General features: G+C 33.8%; 1 long non-coding RNA gene across 1 annotated transcript in view; it reads right to left on the bottom strand.

Moving 5' to 3' along the window:
* The window catches only part of LOC129058063 (uncharacterized), a 94,861-nt gene that overhangs the window by 10,695 nt on the left and 63,422 nt on the right, over window positions 1–20,744 (bottom strand). Inside the window, exon 3 of the long non-coding RNA XR_008522889.1 lies at window positions 13,558–13,616. This is a non-coding gene — a long non-coding RNA (uncharacterized LOC129058063). The remainder of the gene's footprint in view (window positions 1–13,557; window positions 13,617–20,744) is intronic.

Raw genomic sequence — 20,744 nt, forward strand, 5'->3', positions numbered from 1 at the left:
AAACACTGATCTGTTTCCATATTTATTATTTTGTCCTTATGAGAATGCTATATAGATGGAGTCATATAGAGTGTGACATTTTTGGGATTGGTTTTTATTATACAGTAATTCAGGTGAGATTAAACATGATACTCCCTGTATCAGTAGCCCATTCCTTTTTACAAATTTAATTGCTTTGGGCAGTATGGCCATTTTAATGATATTGATTGTCCCCATCCATGAGCGTGGGATATTTTTCCATTTGCTTGTGTCATCTCTGATTTCTTTGAGTAGTGGTTTGTGGTTCTCATTGTAGAGATCTTTCACCTCCCTGGTTAGCCCTATTCCTAGGTATTTTATGCTTTGTGTGGCAGTTGTGAATGTGATTGCATTCCTGATTTGGCTCTTGCCTTGGCTGTTTTTGGTGTACAGAAATGCTAGTAATTTTTGTACATTGATTTTGTATCCTGAGACTTCACTGAAGTTGTTTATCAGAATAAGGAGATGTTTGAGCTGTGACTAGAATGTTTTCTAGATATGAAATTATGTCATATGCAAACAGGGATAGTTTGACTTAGTCACTTCCTATTTGAATACCTTTATTTCTTTCTCTTGCCTAATTGCCCTGGCCAGGACTTCCAGTGCTACCTTGAGTGGGAGTGGTAAGAAGGGCAGCCTTGTCTTCTGTTGGTTTCCAAGGGGAATGCGTCCAGCCTCTGCTGGTCATGCTCATCATTGAGTATGATGTTGTCTGTGGGTCTGTCATAGATAGCTCTTATTATTTTGTGGAATGTTCCTTCAGTACCTTGTTTATTGAGAGTTTCTAACATGAAAGGGTGTTGAATTTTATCACAAGCCTTTTCTGCATCTATTGAGATAATCATGTGGTTGTTGTCTTTAGTTTTGTTTATGTGATGACTCATACTAATTGATTTGCGTAGGTTGAATTGAACTTGCATCCCAGGCTTTATCCAGGGATAAAGCCTACTTGATTATGATGGATAAGCTTTTTGATGTGCTGCTGGATTTGGTTTGCCAGTATTTTGTTGAGGATTTTTGCATTGAGGTTCATCAAAGGTATTGACTTGAGGTTTTCTAATTTTTGTCATGTCTCTGCCAGGTTTTGGTATCAGGATGATGTTGGTCTTATAGAATGAGTTAGGGAGGAGTCCCTCCTCCTAGATTTTAAAAAAATACCTTCAGTGGGAATGGTACCAGACCTTCCTTGTACATCCGATAGCATTTGGCTGTGAATCTGTCTGGTCCTGGGCTCTTTTTGGTTGGTAGGCTATTTATTACTGATTCCATTTTAGAGCTCATTATTGGTCTGTTCCAGGATTCAGTTTCTTCTCAGTTCAGTCTTGGGAGGGCATATGTGTCCAGGAATTTACCTATTTCTTCCAGATTTTCTAGCTTGTTTGCATAGAGGTGTTCATAATATTCCCTGATGATTATTTGTATTTCTGTGGGGTCAGCAGTAATGTCCCCTTTGTTGTTTCTAATTGTGTTTATTTGGATCTTCTCTCTTTTCTTCTTTATTCATCTAGCTAGCAGTCTATTTTATTACTTTTTTTCTTTTTCAAAAAACAACTCCTGAATTCATTGATCTTTTGAATGGTTTCTCGTGTCTCTATGTTCTTTAGTTCAGCTCTGCTATTGGTTATTTCTTGTCTTCTGCCAGCTTTGGGGTTGGTTTGCTCTGGGTTCTCCAGTTCTTTTAGTTGTAATGTTAGGTTGTTAAATTGAGCTATTTCTAAATTTTTGACCCAGCAATCCTGTTATCTAAATTATCAAATTTGTCCATAATCCCAGATGGCATTCTTAGTTCTTAAGGCTGTTCTGTCTGCAGTTGATATAGCTACTCCCACTTTCTTTTGATTAGAGATAGTATGGTATATCTTTCTCCATACTTTGCTTTTTCTGTATAGGGTTCCTTAGATTTAAAGTGAGTTTCTTGTAGAAAACATATAATTGTGTCTTATTTTTTGATGCACTCTAAAAATCTCTGTCTTTTAATTCACATTTGTTAACTATTAATACAGTTGGATTAATATCTACTATATTTGTTACTGGTTTCTATTTGTGGCCTTTATTCTTTGTTTCTATTTTGTTTTTCATACTTTTTCTTTTTTTGTGGTTTTAATTGAGCACTTTCTATAATTGCTTTTTTCTTCTTTCTTAACGTCTTTTCACAACAATTATACTTCTAAAGTCCACTTTAGAAATAACACTGTACTGCTTCACAATTAGCATAAGTATTTTACATTCACAAAATATTCCTAATTCTTCTCATTTCTTATATTATCGCTTTCATTTTACTTGTACAAAAGCATACATAAGCTGTCAACACTTTAAATATTTTACTACAATTAATTGCTTCCATGGTTTCTAAGAAGCTGGATGTAGTTCTTATCTTTGCTCCTCTATAGGTATTTTTTCCCCATGGCTTTGTTCAAATTTTTTAATCTTTGATTTTCTGAAGCTTGAATATGTTGTACCTAAATATAGGTTTTTCATATTTATGCTGCTTGGTGTTCTCAGAGCTTTCTGGATCTGTGATTTGGTGTCTCACATTATTTTGGGAAAACTTTTAGTCATTATGGCTTTAAATATTTCTTCTGTTCCTTTCTTTCTTCTACATCTGGTATTCTCAATATGTGTATGTTACACTGTTTGTAACTCTGGAACAACTAGTTCCAGAGTTCTTGGGTATTCTGTTATCAGGGGGGTTTTGTTTTTTTGTTTGTTTGTTTTTAGTTTATTTTTTATTCTCTTTGCTTTTCAATTTTGGAAGTTTCTATTATTATATTCTAGAAGTCAGAGACTTTTTCCTCATTTCCTCCAATCTACGAATGAGCCTACTAAAGGTATTCTTCATTTCTTTTACAGTGTTTCTATCTCCAGCATTTCTATTTGATACTTTCTTAGAATTTTTCCATCTACTTACATTTATCTACTTGTTCTTACATGTTGTCTACTTTTTTCATCAAAACCCTCAGCATATTAACTGTAAGGTTTGTTTAAATTAAATTAAATTAGATTAGATTTATTTTAAGTTTCTGCTCTGATAATTCTAATATTCCTGCCAAATCTGACACTGTTCTAATGCTTATTTAGCTTTCTCAAACTGTGTGGGGCTTGTTTTTGTTTTTGTTTTGCCTTCCAGTATGCCTTCTAGTTTTTGTTGGAAGATAAATATGATGTACTTGGTAATTTTTTAAGAAGGCAGTAAATTGGTCTTTAGTAATGCAATTGTAATGTGGGGACAGGAGGAGGAAAGTAATCTGTAGTCTTATTATTAGGTCATAGTCTTTTGGTGAGTTTGTGTTCCTGGCCTGTGGACTTCACCAGTGCTTCTTTATTCCCTCCCATGCCACTTAGGTGGGACAAGATAAGTAAAAGGGCTGGATTTTGGGTATTTCTCTTCCTCCACTTAGTAGGCTAGAGGTAACTAAAGTAGGGTGTTTTACTTGCCCTGGGTGGGTTAGACTCTGGTAAAGTTCTAGCAGGTTAAGTCTCTGATAAAAACAGTTTCTCCTGAGGGAAGGCCTTCTTAAGAAGAACAGAGTGTTCTAGTATATTTCAAAAGGGTTACTTCTCCCCTCTTCTGCTCAAAGCAGGAGGGGATTTTTCTCTGATATTCACTGTGATGAGCTGGTATAACTCCTAGAAATAAACACACAAAAGCATTAGGGTTCCCTATAACTGAGTCCCCCTGGAGATTTTAATTCTCAGACTTGTCCATCCTGAGCCTCCAGCAGTTTCCCAATTACCATTTAGGTTTCCTTACTATGATAACTGGTTCCTGTGGAGACACCTGCTCTGATAAGTGGTGTCTTTTTGTGTGTGTCTGTCTACCTACCTGTTCCTCCAGTTTTGGGCACAGTGGTTTGCCCCATGATCTCACTTCTCTGAAATACCTAAAAAGCTTTACTGACTTTTAAAAAAATATTTAGCTTTTCATTTGTTGTTAGGATCATGTGGTGACTTCTAAGCTCCTTGCAGGACAGACCAAAATTAGAAGAATTTGTCCATTCTTTTTAAGTTGCTGAATAAGTTTTTATGTCAGGGATGTACCACAGTTGCCTTAGCCATTTGCCTTTTAAAGGAGTTTTGGTTGTTTTCAGTTTCGGGTTATTAAAAATAAAGCTGCTATGAACATTCTTGTACAGGTTTTGTTTAGGTGTTTGTTTTGAATAAAAGCCATGTGACGGCTAGGTATGTGGCATGTACATGTTTTTATTAAATTTTAAAGAAAATGTCAAACTATTTTGAGAATGAGTATATCATTTTATACTTCCACCGGCAATGTATACAAGATCTAGGTTGTCATCCTCATCAGAATTTAATGTTGTCACATTTTTAAAATATGTTTTATCTGCTCTAGTAGGTGTGTAGTAATATGTCATTGTAGTCTTAATTTCCATTTCCCTACTGGTTACTGGTGTCGAACATCTTTTCATATGGTCATTTGCCATTCACATATCCTTTTTGTGAAATATGCGTTTATATCTTTTGGCCATTTTGTATTTGGATCTCTTTAAAGCAACAGCAGTTAAAAAAGACAAAAAGGATCACTATATAATGATAAAAGGCCTTTTCCAACAGAAAAATATCACAATCCTAAATAATATACACCTAACACTGGACCTCCCAAATTTATATTACAATTACTAATGGACCTAAGAAATGAGACAGACAGCAACACAATAATAGTTGGGGACTTCAGTACTCCACTGACAGCACTAGACAGGTCATCAAGACAGAAAGTCACCAAATAAACTATGTATTTAAACTATATCCTGGAACAAATGGACTTAACAGATATTTACAGAACATTCCACCCAACAACCACAGAATATACATTCTATTCAACAGCACATGGAACTTTATCCAAGATAGACCTTATGATGGGCCACAAAATGAGCCTCAGTAAATTCAAGAAAATTGAAATTACATCAAGCACTCTCTCAGACTACAGTGAAATGAAACTGGTGGTCAACTCCAAAAGGAACCTTCAAAGCCATACAAATACATGGAAATTAAATAAGTGAAATCAAGATGGAAATTTACAAATTATTCAAAGTGAGTGACTACAGCAACACAACCTATCAAAACCTCTGGGATACAGCAAAGGCAGTGCTAAGAGGAAAGTTCATAGCCATAAACACCTACATTGAAAAGTCTGAAAGAGGACAAACAGACAATCTAAGGTCATACCTAAAGGAGCTAGAGAAACAAGTACCAACCAAACCCAAACCCAGCAGAAGAAAGGAAATAACCAAGATCAGAGTAGAACTAAATGAAACTGAAACAACAAAAAAACACAAAAGATAAATGAAACAAAAGGCTGCTTCTTTGAAAAGATAAAATTGATAGACCACTGGTAAGATTAACCAAGAAAAGAAGACAGAAAATCCAAATAAGCTCAATTAGAAATGAGACGGAAGATATTACAACTGACACCACAGAAATACAGAAGAAACAAGGCTACTATGAACACCTTTATGCACATAAACTAGAAAACCTAGAGGAGATGGATAAATTCCTGAAAAGATACGTTTTTCCTAGCTTAAATCAGGAAGAACTAGATACTCTGAACAGACCATTAACAAGCAGCGAGTTTGAAATGGAAATAAAAAAATTACCAACAACAAAAAAAGTCCAGGACCAGATGGATTCACAGCAGATTTCTACCAGATATTCAAATAATTTGTACCAATCCTACTGACACTATTCCACAAGACACACAAAGAGGGAACCCTCCCCAAATCATTCTATGAATCCAGTATCACCCTAATATCAAAACCAAGAAAGGACATAACCAAAAAGAAAGCTACAGACCAATATCCCTGATGAACATAGATGCTGAAATTCTTAACAAAATGCTAGCTAACGAAATCCAACAACATATCAAAAAGATAAGCTACCAGGATCAAGTGGGTTTCAAACCAGGGATGCAGGGATGATTTAACATACACAAGTCAATAATTGTGATACACCACATGAAAATTACACGATCATCTCAATAGATGCATAAAAAGCATTTGACAAAATCCAGCATCCGTTTGTGATTAAAACCCTCAGCAAAATCAGCATACTGTTCAGTTTTGAGAGTACGTTATAATGTCTACATACAAGTCTTTTGTCAGATGTGGCTTGAAAATATATCTTCTAGGTCTATAACTCATCTTTGTATCATCTTAACAAAGTTTTACACAGAGTTAAAATTTTTGGTTTTTATGAAGTCCCATTTATCAATTTTTTTTCAAGGATTAAGCTTTTGGTTTAATGTCTAAAAACTCTTTACCAAGCCCTATATCCCAAGGATTTTTCTGTTTTTTCTAAAAGATTTACAGTAGTTTTACATTTAAATCTCTTATTAATTTGGTATTAATTTTTGTATAAAGTATTGGGTTTATGTTGATGCATTTTCTTGGCTGTGTGTATCCAGTTGCTTCAGGACTATCTGTTGAAAAGGCTACCTTTCTTCATTGAATTGCACTAGTACCTTTGTTAAAAATCAGTTGGCTGGAGGTGTAGTTGTCTTGGTCTTTTACTTGGCTATCCATTTTGTTTCATCAATCAATATGTCAATTCCTTTGCCATTAACCCTTAGTCTTGAATACAATAGCTATATAATTAAATAAAATTGGGAAGTGTAATTCCTCCCATTGTGTTCTTTTCCATACTGTTTTAGCTATTCTATTTCCTTTCCTTTTTCATATAAGTTTAGGGTAAGATTGTCTGTATGTAAAATAAAAAGCTGAGATTTTTACGGGAATTGCTGTGAAACCTTAGACCAATTAAGAATGTTTATAATCTTATTCTCAAAAAATGTATTAATTTATTCATTTAAAATATTTAATAAATGACTGTATTCTTTAAGTAAAGTTCTAAGCCCAGGGAATGCAGAAAAAGAGATAATCACAAGGCATGCTGTTTGTTATTAATTTTATATTTATTAAGCTTCTAAAATAATTACTCTACCTGGGACCTCAATGCACACATGTAAGCAGTTTTTTAATGATGAATGATTGAGATAAAGAATGTGACACCTTACATACAAAACTGGTAGAGAATCATGCTAGCATCCTTCTACTTTGCACATCCCAGGTGCACCTGACCCTTACAGAGAAGCAAAGGTAAAATAAAAATGGAAGAATATTTGATGGAGGGAGAAAATATGTAGGAAAGAAATATAAATAATTGCTTCAAAATGCATATGTTTTAATCTGGGAATGATTAAAATGCACAAAATAAATTTGAGTATTAATAAATAATAAAATGTAAGTAATGCTTGTGTTATGAGAGAAATTAACAGAGTGATGTGATAGTTAATAACAAGCCGACAGGAATACTTTAGGTAGACTGTCAGAAACCTGAAAGTTGAAAAGGAAGAGGTAGAATTGATACAGAACAGACCTTGTTATCTGAACATTGAAAAATCCAGTGTTCCAGGAACATAATTTGAAAAGAAAAGAGGTGTATTGGGTGAAATTTGGGAGATAAGAAAGAGCCAGATGAAATTCTCAGATTAATTGTATGTATTAGTAGTGATAACGGACATTATTTCAAGTCATTGAATGTAGTAGATATTATCCTACTGCATCTTTAAATATGTTGATTGCTTTGGGGATGAGTTGTATATTTCTTATAAATGTTAGTATTAAAAAAACTACTTTTTCTTATTTTGTAGAGACATAATAATTCATTCTAAAAAATGGATCTTAAGTTTTTTCTCACCTAATTCAAATCTACATTGGAGATTTGTATTTATTTCTCTTTTTACTCTACTAATATATAAACTTTCATGTAGTTGCAAATAACACACATTTATAATTGTGTCCCTCTCTCCATATATAGAGAGACAGAGAGACATATTCTTAGACTTCCCTGAAATGTAATACTCTTTACTGGGCTACATTTTTCTAAATTCACATTCCTAGATAGCTCTGTTTTGACCTTTCTATGGAGTGATGTCTTTATATTCTTCCTCTGCTACTTTTATGTTTCTTAAATGTCACAATATCGATTGTTTTTAAGATCTTATTCTCTCTTATATTAATATTTCTTGATATTTCAAAGGCTTTCATTGTTATAAAATCTTCCTGTATTACAAAACTATCAATGTTGGATTTTTATTTTTCCTTACTGGATTATGTTGGAAGCAAATCTCTAAGGCATTTCTTTATTCTCTTTTGTGCTATATATATATATATATACATATATGGCTCTGTATAAATGATAAATAATAACTCTCAAGCCAAACTACTCAACTTCCTTAATGACTATTTGGACCTCCCTCAAGAGGATACATAATATCTTTCCTTGATAGTGGTGGGAATAAAAAGTAAAAGAAAATTAACCTTAATACTATTTTAAGATTGTATTGATGAGTGTCTAGAGATAATAGGTTTACTAAAAAAGAATTTCTAGAAAAACCTGATTAAGGCTTTAAAAGCAAATATTTCACAAACATATTTTAATTATTATACTGTGAAATACATGTATATTGTGCCATTTTTCTAAAATCAGATTGAGTATGTCATTTACAACTTCCTTTTAAAGGGGAAAGACCAAGTTTAACAAGATAGGTGATATCATCTTGTCTTTTGCTTTTGAGTAATTTGAACCTTAATAGACCTCTGATGCACCACTATAGCCTAATAAATGGTGTAAGATGTAAAGCCTAAGACAGTAGAAGATGTTACATGAAACATGAATTCAAATCCTTTAGCATTCTCAAAAGAAAAGTTTTACAGACGATAACACAGGATCATGCTCAAAGTAATTTGTAACAATTAGCAGAAATCTGTGTTTTTTTTTAATATGATGAGAACCTCACCTAATCTCTCACGTGTTCTATGAAAAGTCCAACTTCTAGCAATAATATTAACATCTAAAAGACAAGTAAATACACACAAATTATACCAATGGAAAATTTCTAGTTTAATATTGTACTATATTTAAGACGTAACCAGTGAGGAAAAATTGAATGACGGGTACATCTCCGTACTATTTTTGAAATTCTCTGTGTTTTGTAATTACTTCAAAATCAAAGTCAGAAGAGAAAAATACATTCTACTTTTCATTAAGTATACTGAGATTATTATTCAAGAACATCAATTCCTGCGTATCTTCATGACATTTGTTATCTAACTTGTCTATAAAACTATTACAATTTCTACTTTATTTAAGTTTTTTTTTAAAAAAACTAAATCTTGGAGAACTAAATCCAAATAAAGCCTATTTATTTTGGAACATGAATAATGGTATCTAGAATCAGTTATTTTCATGAGATATAGAAGGTATAAATGATAATGTTATTGCAACAAGACACCTACTTGGATGAGATAATTTACAATATTTGTTTTTATATAAAATAAAATAAATGATGTATTACATTTTATGTTTATCATATACAGAACATTTTTATATTAAATATCATAGTTATAATACAATATCTCTCTTCTCAGATTAATACAATAGGACCTATCCCCACAAAAAATATACAAAATTGGAATCAAATTGTGTTGAAAAATAGCCCTCCTATTAAAATATCCTCTCTAAACTGGCACAAGACAGGGATGCCCTCTCTCACCACTCCTATTCAACATAGTGTTGGAAGTTCTGGCCAGGGCAATTAGGCAGGAGAAGGAAATAAAGGGTATGCAATTAGGAAAAGAGGAAGTCAAATTGTCCCTGTTTGCAGATGACATGTTGTATATCTAGAAAACCCCATTGTCTCAGCCCAAAATCTCCTTAAGCTGATAAGCAACTTCAGCAAAGTCTCAGGATACAAAATCAATGTAGAAAAATCACAGGCATTGTTATACACCAGTAACAGATAAACAGAGAGCCAAATCATGAGTGAACTCCCATTCACAATTGCTTCAAAGAGAATAAAATACCTAGGAATCCAACTTACAAGGGATGTGAAGGACCTCTTCAAGGAGAACTACAAACCACTGCTCAATGAAATAAAAGAAGATACAAAGAAATGGAAGAACATTCCATGCTCATGGGTAGGAAGAATCAATATCGTGAAAATGGTCATACTGCCCAAGGTAATTTATAGATTCAATGCCATCCCCATCAAGCTACCAATGACTTTCTTCACAGAATTGGAAAAAACTACTTTAAACTTCATATGGAACCAAAAAACAGCCCACATTGCCAAGTCAATCCTAAGCCAAAAGAAGAAAGCTGGAGGCATCTCGCTACCTGACTTCAAACTATACTACAATGCTACAGTAACCAAAACAGCATGGTACTGGTACCAAAACAGAGATATAGATCAATGGAACAGAACAGAGCCCTCAGAAATAATGCCACATATCTACAACTATCTGATCTTTGACAAACCTGAGAAAAACAAGCAATGGGGAAAGGATTCCCTATTTAATAAATGGTGCTGGGAAAACTGGCTAGCCATATGGAGAAAGCTGAAACTGAATCCCTTCCTTACACCTTATACAAAAATCAATTCAAGATGGATTAAAGACTTAAATGTTAGACCTAAAACCATAAAAACCCTAGAAGAAAACCTAGGCATTACCATTCAGGACATAGGCATGGGCAAGGACTTCATGTCTAAAACACCAAAAGCAATGGCAACAAAAGCCAAAATTGACAAATGAGATCTAATTAAACTAAAGAGCTTCTGCACAGCAAAAGAAACTACCATCAGAGTGAACAGGCAACCTACAAAATGGGAGAAAATTTTCGCAACCTACTCATCTGACAAAGGGCTAATATCCAGAATCTACAATGAACTCCAACAAATTTACAAGAAAAAAACAAACAACCCCATCAAAAAGTGGGCGAAGGACATGAACAGACACTTCTCAAAAGAAGACATTTATGCAGCCAAAAAACACATGAAAAAATGCTCACCATCACTGGCCATCAGAGAAATGCAAATCAAAACCACAATGAGATACCATCTCACACCAGTTAGAATGGCAATCATTAAAAAGTCAGGAAGCAACAGGTGCTGGAGAGGATGTGGAGAAATAGGAACAGTTTTACACTGTTGGTGGGACTGTAAACTAGTTCAACCATTGTGGAAGTCAGTGTGGCGATTCCTCAGGTATCTAGAACTAGAAATACCATTTGACCCAGCCATCCCATTACTGGGTATATACCCAAAGGATTATAAATCATGCTGCTATAAAGACACATGCACACGTATGTTTATTGAAGCACTATTCACAATAGCAAAGACTTGGAACCAACCCAAATGTCCACCAATGATAGACTGGATTAAGAAAATGTGGCACATATACACCATGGAATACTATGCAGCCATAAAAAATGATAAGTTCATGTCCTTTGTAGGGACATGGATGAAATTGGAAATCATCATTCTCACTAAACTATGGCAAGGACAAAAAACCAAACACCACATGTTCTCACTCATAGGTGGGAATTGAACAATGAGAACACATGGACACAGGAAGGGGAATATCACACTCTGGGTACTGTTGTGGGGTGGGGGGAGGGGGGAGGGATAGCATTAGGAGATATACCTAATGCTAAATGATGAGTTAATGGGTGCAGCACATCAGCATGACACATGTATACATATGTTACTAACCTGCACATTGTGCACATGTACCCTAAAACTTAAAGCATAATAATAATAAAATTAAAAAAAAGATTATAACCACGCATTTTCAACTGCAAAAATAAAAAAATAAAAAATAAATCCTTTCTATTAAACTTTTAATAAAGGTCAACTGGATAATGAGGCAAATATAATTATAGTGGAGCCACTAAACTAATAATATTTCAATTCCAAAAGTAATAATTAGAGGAAAATTTAATGTAAGGCTTATTATTAGAAAGAATTCTTATTTGGGGAACTGTAATACACACATTTAAAAGAAGACTTAAAAACATGAAATGACTGACAGAGTAATTACGAAAAATGTAGTTAGATTTGAATGCATACATTATGCTGCAGGTGTGAATTTCAGAGTGTACTGGAATTATTAAAATGACATTCCTGTTTGAAGTTAGTAAAGAAAGGCTCTTGAACTTGACAAAAATGTTTGTCAACATACAAAAAATAGTACAGAACTGTAAAGTACAATTACATTCTCCTCTTTTCAAACAAGTATGGTTTCAATATGTTTGGCAAGTACTATACTTTGCGCATCTCACCCACGGTATCAATCACTTCAAGGTTGACTTTGAAACTATATTCAGATGATAGCAGAGACTGGTTAATATCCATGCAACAATAGTAACCTCTTTCCTTTCAGCCATACAAACCATGATGATTTTAGAGGAGAGAAAAAATGGTATTCTAACCAACCAATTTGCATATTCTCCTTGCAAAAGTAAAATATTTTCAATATATAATATTTTATGCTTATTGTGTTAATCTTGAATTGCAGGGGAAGAAATGCTTGTTTTAATGCTATACCTAAGAAAGCCTGTGCTCAGTCTTTTCCTGTTCAAAGCTTTTGCTAGTATTTGTTGGTGAAGTTGCTGTTGTCCTTTTGTTCTGGGCCTTTTGTTAATCCACAGGATTTTGCCCTCCACAGAATAACCTTTTAATTGATACCAATATCTTAGATTAAGCTCTTTTCATAGGCCAAAGTAACATTTGTAATCCATTCTTAGGCATTATATTTCGTATGCATTTTTAAACACATAATTGGATTTTAAAATTGAGTTAAATTGAAGAGACAGCACTAGGAAATTCTTATTCTATCTCTATATCTGCATGCCTCAATGACAAAAATTACTAAACACTTTTTCTCTCTGTGAATTGCTTCTCAACTGCCTCTATAAAGTGATAGACAGAGAGACAGAGACAGACATAATGGAAGCCACAATCTCATGTCTCATCTGGGACCTTGCACAACCAGTCACTCTCTTTCTCTTTCATCTTCAATCTCTCACTTCTTTATCGGCCACTTATGAAAATATGTAATATAAACTACTTCTAACCCTCATTTTTTCTTCAAAACATCACTGTTTTCTTCCATTTCTTCACTAATAAAGCATATGGCATGGTGTATATTGTCTCACTTCTCATTACCTCCTTAAACCAACCTATTTATTTGACTCATCTGAAAATGTTTCTTAATAAATTACTAATAACTATTTGCTTGATGTATCTAACATGCCTGAATTAAATTTAAATTTAATGTTATATAAATAGTGAAGTGAGAATGTGCTCTACACTTTGACCTGATAATGGCTGCTTTGTGGAAAATGATCTATTAGGGAAAGGAGCAAGACTAGGAGCAAGGCAACTAATGAGGAGACTTGTAGTATTACAGGAGTGAGTGATAGTATCTTTCACTTGGGTATTAGGATATTATTATTTTTTAAAAATTAGATTTATGTTGTATTTTGAAAAATATATAGACATGATTTACTAATAGACTGGATGAAGAGTATGAGACAAAAGGGAAAATCAAGGTTTTTTTTTTTTTCAGAAATGTATGTGTAAATGTTAAACTGACTAGATATAAGTGAAATGCAGGAGTAAGGCAGTAAAAATGTAGACACAGAGTCACTAAACAAAAATATATTAAGAAATGAGACTGAACTTACCTAAGGGGGGATTGCAATAGGTTTGGCAAGATGTACGTCATCACTATTTTTGATAAGCCCTGTTTTAGGAGAGAAAATAGGATAATGCTCAATTAGAGTTGATTAAGAAGATTATGAGAAGAGAGAAGTTGGTGACAGCAAGATATATAGGTAGAAATAAGTGTATGATAGATAAGGTTTTTGTTCTGTTGAAGGAAGGAAGGACATAAAAAGTGAATAAATACTTTTAAATTGTGGTAAATGCTATTAAGAAAAGAAAACATGGTGGAAAATAACTGAAAAAACTTAGCATTTTGTGATGGGAGCATTGATGAAGAAGTGACATTTCAGCTGGCAACGGATTGGGCAAGAAAGTGGAGACCTACCTGGGCCATATGTTTCTTGGTTACTCTGCCAGCTATTTTCTGTGTATTCCTGGGAATAATTTTAAGCATGCCCAAGATTCTGGGGATCAGCATTTTGACTGGGAAGGATCAATATACTTGCTCAAATCAGCCTTGCCTAAATTTAAGAAGAAAATCTTTATTTTTTTTCTTACATAACTACTAGAATAATATCGATTTGGAAAATCATTATGGTAATTTATTTTCCTCTTAAATATTAAAGCATTTAAAAGGAAAATAGCATCACCACTAAAGACAGAAATTATTTTAATTTTATAGGAAGAAACTTGAGGTTCAAAGATCAAGGAGCATCTCCAGTTCAAATGATAAAAATAGGGTTTGATATTTGCAAGGACACAGCATATTATTAAGTTAAGATACTACTTGCTTTTACAAAGGTAAAAAAATGCTTTATTTAAAAACACACACAATAAGTGGGAGCTAAAGAATCACTATTCATGGACAAAGAGGTGGCATCAGTAGACACTGGGGACTGCTAAAGGGGGATGGAGGGAGGAAAATAAGGATTGAAAAACTAAGAATTTGGTACTATACTCAGCATCCGGGTGATGGGATCAATCATACTCAAATCTTGGCATTATGCAATATACCCAGATCAAAAACCTGGGCTTATACCCCCTCAATCTAAACTAAAATGTAAAATTATACATTTTAAAATAACATACAAAAACCTGATCATTTTAGTCAATTCCTATGGCAGCCTTAATCTGACTGTTTCTCAGGTATATGGTAACTGTTACAGGGTTGACAAATTTTAGGCTATTTTAATTGGAAAGGAAGAGCATAAGTACAATGATGCATCCATACACTTGAGATTTTAGCATATTCACTGGTCCTTGATTATAAAAATCCTGAAAATGAATTCCTTTGTAGTTAGTACAATTACAGTAAATTTCAATTAACATATGCTTGTGTGAATAAAACTGTATATCTAATTAAATGAATATCTCTTTATGACTATCATCTATCTATCTATCTATCTATCTATCTATCTATCCATCCATCTATCTATCATCTACCAAGAAAGGGGCTGAATGATGGATTCACTTTCAATGAGAAATAAAAGCTCAGGAGCATAAGCTGTTTTGTGAACAGACTTTTGTATAAAGAGTGACCTCTTGAAGGAGGTCCCATTGTTCTGGCCCTTTGAAAAATGGAATTTACAATAATAGAAGATATTTAGCATAGCAATTCAGCCTGAAAATAACCAAATAAATTGTGCAATTAAAAACAAAAATTCCAAGCTAGAGGAGAGCAGTACAGCCTAGTGAGCTTCACCTAGACTATACTCAGTCAGGGAGAAATGGTACATCCTAAAAGGAAATTGGTGTTATTCAGAATTGGAGACAGACACCGAGCAACCAAATGAAAAAAAAAAAAAAGCGCACATTTCATTTGAGAATTAAAATCATTCTACAGAGGAACAAATTCTTAAAAGATGACTTCACGGCATTATTAATGTCTGCAATTAGTTTTAATACTCAGAAAAGACATACATATTTCTTCTCTTATGTTAAGGCCAAATTGGGTTAAATGAAACATATTTAGATTACACAGAAAGACATAGTTCTGGAGAATTAATAAATGCAATTGATTATGGTGTGGGAGGATTATGAATTGATTTATCTGGTGCTAAAGTAGACTAACTTGTCACCTGGCAGGAGTAGTTTGATGTGGCATAGGAATATAGAACAAAGAACCTCTTAAAAGTCTTAAAGTTCTATATTCAAAGATTCTCCCAAAATATATGATTATTTTTGTAGTATGTGTTTTAAAAGAATCAATTCTGAAATAATTCATAACAAAAAATTTGATGCTTTATCTAAGCTTTGATATAAGTAAAGGTAAGAATCCTCCAGATTGTCATTTATAATCTATGTTATTAAAAATGTTACTTTTTATCAAATGTTTTCTCAATGGTCCATAAAATTAAGATATAAGTCATAATTGAAATGTCCATTAAAAAGCTTTGCTTTAGAGTAATATTATCACTTATATGTCAGCATTAAGCAAAACAAAATGAAACACACTCACAAATATATTTACTACTTTATAAAGCATTGCTTGTCATTTGATCATTTTTTATTTTGTTTTGTGATTCTGAAGGATTTAGGAAACTCTATATGTCAGTCCCAGGGCAATTTAGTTTCAAAAAGACTTTGGCATCTACTAAGACATTTTAAGTCTAAACATTGATTATGGATATTTTATCAGCAAGTAAAATTAATAAGCATTAATACAAAAATAAAAATAGCAAATCTGATTCTTTCCTGTGAATCAAAATGTGTGTGTGTGTGTGTTTATCTTTATGTAACAGGGCTGGGTTTTACATTCACTACTTTTGAATTGGCGGAATAGTCTCATCTCCACTGGCTTCTTTCCAATCTCACCCAAAAGTAGGTGCTGGAAGATTTCACTTCTTAACTCCCTATTCCAGTGTTCTTGCCCAATCTGCATATTAGAAATCATAAGGAGGCTTTTAAGATATACTGATGTCTTGTCCTAACTCCAGACCCATTACAACAAAATCCTTCTAGCAAGGGGGTGTTGAGGTCTGAGTATTGGTGTTTTTATCTTATTACCATGTGTGTCTGATGTGCATCCAGGGTTGAGACATATGTGACTGTCCAGGGCAATTATGGCCTTTGGACAGATGCACTGCCATCACGTGGCAGCTTGTTGGAAACACTGAATCTCAGACTGCACTCCAGTCTATGAAATAAGAATTTGCATTTCTACAATATCTTCCGGTAATGCATGCACAATAAGGCTTGAGGAGCACTCAATGAGATATGAGCATCTGGGTCATTGCAAAGAAGGGTTTGTCAATTGGTATAATAAGGCAGAGCTCAACAAGTGTATCAATTCTATTAAATAAGCATGGAGGCATGTAAGGTCCTGGGTAAGGTGGAGCTCTCCACATATGACAAGGAGAGGGAGTGCAATTTTCTCTCCATTCTGTAGACTATGTGGACTGTGGACATGAGGGCCTCTCATGCAGTCTCATCAGGATATTAAAAATAGTTTTTGCTCTGGCAGAGACTGACCAACTGCTGGAGGTCAACTTTGCACACCTTTATGTGCACATCCTGTGAGATGAGCACCGCTCAGCCCTTCTGAAGTAAGCCCCTTTCTCACTGACAGCGCTAGAAAACCCAATGGAGACTACCTGGTCTGGATTATCTGAATCTTTCCCCAATCTCTTACCCCTTTGTTTTTGTCTAAATAAATTCTATCTTCCTTCCTCTCAGTTTCAGCCCTTTTAATCTTAATATCTATTTTTTCCCAAAAAATGCACACCTGTTCTAAACAAAAGCTGTGATTTTCAAACCATTGTCTCTATTATGAATTTGAAATATTGCTTAGAATCTCAAAAGCAGAATATAGTTTTTTTCCTCTGTGTAATCTTTCAGTAAAGTTTTACATTTTCTCTGATTAAATAGATGCCTTAAACTTAATGAAAGCAGGGAGGCACTGAAAATAACTTTGAGAGAACTGGTAGAGCCACATATTACAAATGAATAGATATCTCCAGGTAGTTTTAATCTGAATATTAGTTTTTAGACCTATTTCTTTTCAACTGATGCTTTGATGTAAAGAATCTTTATATTTCTTTTTAACTCTAAGAGACAACATTTTGTTGATATTATTGACTCAGTGCCTATTTTTCTTTCCCTATGAGGGATAGTAAAAACAATATAATTTGGATCAAATTGTTAATCGTATACATGAATGTTACTTACAGGACTTCATGCACTCACCACTAAAAAAACATGCATTTTCCTAGCATGTTATCCATGATCTCCAAGAGGTGCTTCCTAATAGGCTTATTTCATGATCAGAATTTATTACAGTACATTAGAATGATGTCTTTTTCCTCAGTAGGATGGCAGCTAACTGGTATAGGAAAACCATAATACATAATATAGCATATGATTATCTAGTAGTATCTTCTCAAGGTACATATGGCTAAAATCAAATGAGATTTAATTTTACTCTAGCTCAGAGCACACAGATATTCAGGACCAGCATCATTTCATAATATTATTTGAAATGAAAACCAGTGTTAAACTGTGTCTACATAAAGAGCTATTATTAAAAATATGGTGTTTTTTGTCTAAACAAGGCATATGTTTATATAAAATTTGTTTTATATTAACAAAGTAAACAGAATAAGTCGTGGATCATTTAAGGAACAATAACACTGAGTATATTAGTCAAGGATTATATGGTGTTACCAAACACCTCTCAGCCTTCAAATCTGCTGATTTGGGTTGGTTAGAATTTTTCTACATCCAGATACTTAGAGATCCAAGTTTCCTTGATCTTGAGATGCCACCACACCATCTCAATGCATGGTGTTCAACTGTGCCTAGGTAGAGGAATCAGATTCGTCATGCAAGCTTATAAAATAGAGAGAAAAATGAATGCCTCTGTTTTCTTATATGAAGGCAGTAAGGAGAATTCAGTGCTTCTATAAAAAAATCAGAGTCTAAATCACAAGTTTACATATATATGTGCTTGAGAGTATGTATATAGATCTAGATATATAGCATATACATGTTACATCTATATATACACACACTTATATATACAATGTATTTAGGTCATGCTTATATTCCATTATTTTATAACAACTAAGTACCTTCATTCCTTTAATTACTAGTGTGTATTAGTACCCACTATGGGCCAGGACATAGTTGTTATATTACATAAGTGATTTGATCATCGATACATTATTTAAACATGTCTTATAGAAACAGGCTCAGATCTATAATGCCTAGATGTATTTCTACTTGTATTTGTGTTACAATATCTTATCTGTTGGAACATGTTGTATGAGTGGACCATTACGTTGTTGCTTCTAGCATCCTATTTTTCTTTTTTGTGTGAATATTTCTGAGGGAACTATTAGAAACATATATAAACGGATACTAAAGAATTACTAGAGTAATTCAACACACTCCTGCTTCAGCAACTCTATTTGAATCTTTTTATATTTGTTGTTTACAACAACTCTGGGTAAAATGTAAATTTTCCCGCAGGTTCTTAAAATAGATGTGTTTTAAAAAATTCTCAGGAGGAACATATGAGTTGAATAACAAGAAGTTTTCCTTTTATAAAGCCTCTTAGAATATTTTTTTCTTGGGGCAATTCAAAGAGACTAAATAATTTTGTCACAAATAAGAGGTGCTTAAATTGTAATTTTAAAAGAAGTCTTGAAATAGGTATGTCTCCTCTTGAGAGAATTGATGTGCATGTAGTATGAAAACTCATTCCCAAAAGATAATTGGAGCATTTTTCTTTCATCTGTGAGGTGATTCTTAATAAGCAAAAAGTGTTCTAATTTTAAAAAAGCGGGAAATAAAAAGAAAAATAAAACCCAAGTTAACTCAAAAAGTTAATGGTGGAATGAACTAACAGCAAATGGGGCACTTTAGGAATGTTTTCTTCTTTTAAAATATATCTTCTTATAGCTTCTGAAATTAGTATTTATGTACTCTAAAAGCTATAACATAGCTTGTAAGTGATATCAGCAAGTTCTTAAACACATTACAAAACTTTAAACAATGCAACTTTCTTGGGTTAAGGAGAAAAAGAATAAAAACTGTATGTCTTAGTCCACCTGGGTTTCCATCAAAACTATCATACACTGAGTGGTTTAAACAACACAAATTTATTTCTTCACAATTCTGGAGGCTAGAAGTCCAAGAACAAGGTGCCAGTATGGTCAGGCTCTAGCTTGTGGATGACTGCCTTCTCGCTGTATCCTTGTACAGCAGTGAGAGAAAGAGGAGATAGCAAGCTCTCTGGTGTCTTTTTTTGTTGCACAAGTGCACCAATCCTATCAAGAGGGCTTTGCTTTCATGACCTCATCTAAACCTAATTAGCTCTGAAGGCCCCATCTCCAAATAGCATCTCTTGTGAGGTTAAGATTACCTAACTGGAAATTTCCATAATTTTGTCATTTCAAGAATGTTAAATAGGCCAGGCATGGTGGCTCATGCCTGTAATGCCAGCACTTTGGGAGGCCAAGGCAGGAGGGTCACCTGATCCCAGAGTTCTAGACCAGCCTGGGTAACATAGCTAGATCTCATCTCTCCTAAAAATACAAAAATTAGCTGGACATGGTGGCACGGGCTTGTAGTCCGAGCTACTCTGGAGGCTGAGGTGGGAGGATCACTTGAGCCAGAAAGGCAGAGGTTGCAGTGGGCCCTGAATGTGCCACTGCACTCTAGCCTGGGCAGCAAAGCAATACTCTGCCAAAAGAAAAAAAAAAAAAAAAAACAAATTTAAAAAGAATGTTAAATAAAATTATACAGTATGTAAGATTTGGGCATTGTCTTTTTTCACTTGGAATAATTTTCTCACAGTTTGTTCAGGTTATCACACGTCAATAATTCCATGTATTTACTACTAAGTAGTATGTCATGGTGTCTACACATAATAGTTTATATAACCAGTCATCCATGGAAGGACATAGGTCATTTTCAACTTTTATTTGTTTTAAATAAAGCTGCCGTAAACATTAGTGTACAAATATTCGTGTAAATGTATGTGTTCATCTCTCTGGGATACTCAGGAATGCAATTATGGGTCATATGGCAGTGGCATGTTTAGTCATGTAAAAAACTACCATCCTATTTTCCAGACTGGCTGTACCATTTTATATTTCTATCAGCAATATAGGAGTAATCTGCTTTCTCTGCATCCTGATCATTATTTGCTGCTGTCAACGTTTTTTAATTTAATTTTTATCACTCGTATGTGTATTTAGTGATA

The sequence above is a fragment of the Pongo abelii genome, chromosome 11, assembly GCF_028885655.2.
Source record: "Pongo abelii isolate AG06213 chromosome 11, NHGRI_mPonAbe1-v2.0_pri, whole genome shotgun sequence".
Classification (NCBI taxonomy): Eukaryota; Metazoa; Chordata; class Mammalia; order Primates; family Hominidae; genus Pongo; species Pongo abelii.